Here is a 3,452-nt window from a genome sequence, read left to right as displayed (position 1 = left end):
TATTACGTTTCACTAAATCTTGGTCTCAAGGTTATCTTTCTTACAAATCACCGAACGCTCAAATATCTTACTCTTAAAATACACCGCCAACTTAACGTTCCATGTATATCGATCATGTTCCCATTCTTTTACCTCCCGCGAGACTCGATCCACCCTCGCGTCGGTCAGTGCCTGGGTGCGTCTCAACCTGTGATGTACCCCTCACAGTTTCATATCTTTATCAAAAATTAGGTCCTTCATGCTACCCTTCTGTATTCATCCATAACACGCATATTCCTACATCACCAAGCACTAATCGATCCTCACTATGCCTTCTGAACTTCTGATCTAACTCTATCCATTCAGTCTAACTTCAAGTTTTACTGTTCTTCTAATCTCTGGTGTAGCCGCCTTCGAAGATACGTACGTTCTAGATGATGTATTTACCAGTCTCGTTGTGCTCCCTGTCCCTCAAGCGTTCTTCAGTAGCTTCTCTATGGCTTCAGATTAATTCTGTTCATACCTGACCCCTTCTCTTCTTGTAGCATTATCTTGAATACCTCTAGCGAGATCGAAACTAACACTTTCTGGAGCCTTACCTGTAACCCTACTTCCTTGGTATTAACATCATCAGCATAGTAGTCTGTTGAGTCTAGTTTTTGTTATGTTTTGGTGATGTTTTTAGTATTCTTTTATTTCGTTTTTCTTTCATTTAGTGCGGGTTTATGCTTTGTTTGTTTGTTTTTGTGAATATCAGGAAGAATTGAGCATGTGGAAGAAAATGCCAAAGAAAGGGAAGAAATAATCAAGTTTTTCATCATATTTTGATTAAGAATGGTACTCAACACAATTTGGAAGTGTTGGTGAAATTTTGGGATGAAAACTTGAAGAATTGAGAAATTCCTTAAGAACCACGGCATGAGCAAAGTGGAGCCGCGGCTAGGGGGAGAAACAGAAGCATTGTTTTTTAGGACATCTTCGGGCCGCGGCATGGTTATAGAGAGCCGCGGCATAGATGGGAGTTTTGCCCAGAATTCGTGATGCGGGCCGCGGCATGGCTTCAGAGGGCCGCGGCATGGAAAGGGCTTTTTGCCCAGGAATTTGGACACGGGCCGCGGCATAGTGTATGTAGAGTCGCAGCCCGCCTCTTTAAAATTTGAAACCTTAGGTTTTAACTTGGCGAGAAAGAAGAAAGAAGAGGTACGGACGAAAGGGAAGAGGACTGGTTTTGAAGGCTCAAGCTTAGAGTATTTTTACATATTTTTCTTCTTCTTGATGTTGTCTTTAATTTCTGTTGTGATTAGCACCATGGTTAGGAACTAATTTTCTGTTTAGGATGTTTAATTGAATCATTTGAATCCTTGTTATGAACTAATGCAATTTTAATATTCTTCTTCTTCACTCTTCTTCAATTCCATATAATCTGTTCTTTTAAATTGATTATTGATTGGCCATCTTTAGTCATTTACATATGTTTTTAAGTCAAAATCTGAGAAGTGAGATTTAATTATGCTGTGGTTATATTGGACATAATTCTAATTTAGAACGAAAGTATCTGAATTAATTGTGTAACTGTTATTAAGTTGATTGAGATTAATGCTACCTGCGTGGTTCAATTTACCATAGAAATATAGGAAATTGTCATCTAGGTTGAGTTTATAATTCATAGTATGATTATAGGCTGCTTTATCAACTTGTTAATTGAATTAGGTCAAAAGAAGGAGAATTCACACTTTGCATTAGGGAATAATAGGGAGGATAGTTGATGAGATTGAATATCCTAATTGTTTCTCAGTGATTAAATTAAAAGTTTTTCCATTAGTTGTTATTCTATTTAATTTTCAATTATTGTTTCTGCAATTTGTAGTTTCTTTTGCTGTATTTATAAAAATCAAGAATTTCAATTCATCAAATAGAACAAGAAATTAATTGACTGGTAATTGGTAAATCAGTCCTTGAGGACGATACTTGGTTTTACCATTTTATTACGAGTTTGCGACTGTGTGCACTTGCATAGCTATAAATTTCGCAACAAGTTTTTGGCGCCGTTGCCGGGGACTGAAAATAATTATCAATATCAGTCTAATTAATTTTTATTCTAATTTGATTTTAATTTATCTTGTTTCTAATCTGTTTAGTTGCTTAATTTTTCTATCTCAGGTGAATTTTGGTATATGCGTGGCAGAAAAGGAAAAGCCACACTTGTTCCTCTGAATCCCGAGATTGAAAAGTCTTGCAATCAAATCAGAAAGAGCTAGAGAGAGGCCCAGAATTCTGTGAAGATGGCACAGAATGACGGGGATGGCAGGAATGTTCTAAATCCAGGAGTTGTACAAGGGGTTCAGGATCAGACCAATGCTGAGAGGAGCCTGAGAGATTATGTGCTACCCACTCTGACGGGAGTACAAAATAGTATACGCCCACCAGCTGTTGAGGCCAACAACATCGAAATCAAGCCTGCTATTTTACAAATGGTGCAGTCCTCTGTGCAATTCAATGGGTTGCCCTCTGAAGATCCTCACACCCATTTGTCCAACTTTCTGGAGTTGTGTGGAACCTTCAAATATAATGGGGTGAGTGATGACGCAATCAAGCTTAGGCTCTTCCCAATTTCTCTAAGGGACAGAGCTAAAAGTTGGTTGAACTCTCTGCAGCCAAATTCTATTGTCACCTGGCAAGATCTAGCTCAGAAATTTTTATCCAAATTCTTCCCTTCGTCCAAGGCTGCTAAATTGAGGGGAGAGATAAATAACTTTTGCCAGAATGACGGAGAGTCACTGTATGAAGCTTGGGAATGGTTTAAGGAACTCCTGAGAAGATGTCCTCATCATGGCATTGAACAGTGGATGCTAGTACTAGAATTTCTACAATGGTTTATGTCCTACAACCAGAACCATTATTGATGCTGCAGCAGGTGGCACTTTTATGAGCAAGAGCGCAACTGGCGCTTATGAGTTGCTAGAGGACATGGCCACAAATAACCATCAATGGTCTGAGGAAAGATCATCTGGAGCCAGAAAGGTAGCTGGGGTGCATGAGCTTGATGCAATCACTGCTAAAACAGCGCAAGTAGCCTCTCTGACCAAGCAGTTACAACAGAGCAGTGTATCTGCTAATGCGGTTCAGATGGCGGTGAGGTGTGAAATGTGTGGTGGTGCTCATTCTATCGATCAGTGCCCTATCTGTATAAATAATAACACCTCAATGGATCATGCCCAAGTTCAAGCGGTGGGAAACTTTCAAAGGCCACTCAATAATCCATTTTCCAACAACTACAATCCTGGGTGGCGAAATCATCCCAATTTTTCGTGGAAGAATAATCACGGCCAACAACCTCAGTTTCAAGGCCAATTTCAGAATAACATGCCTCAGCCACCTATGAATCAAGCTTCATCATCACAACAGTTTAGGCCTCAACAATCAATGCCTCAACCTGAGAGGCCTAATGAACTGCAAGCTGCCTTGTTGACTCA

General features: G+C 39.7%; 1 non-coding gene across 1 annotated transcript; it reads right to left on the bottom strand.

The window, feature by feature from the left end:
* Positions 1-2,708: 2,708 nt before the first annotated feature.
* LOC133798958 (small nucleolar RNA R71) lies at positions 2,709-2,815 on the bottom strand. Its single transcript, XR_009876173.1, has one exon. It is a non-coding gene; the product is annotated as a small nucleolar RNA R71 (small nucleolar RNA).
* Between the last annotated feature and the right edge of the window lie 637 nt (positions 2,816-3,452).

Source organism: Humulus lupulus, chromosome 8 (assembly GCF_963169125.1).
Source record: "Humulus lupulus chromosome 8, drHumLupu1.1, whole genome shotgun sequence".
In the NCBI taxonomy this organism is placed as follows: Eukaryota; Viridiplantae; Streptophyta; class Magnoliopsida; order Rosales; family Cannabaceae; genus Humulus; species Humulus lupulus.
This window is presented reverse-complemented; position numbering and strand designations above follow the sequence as displayed.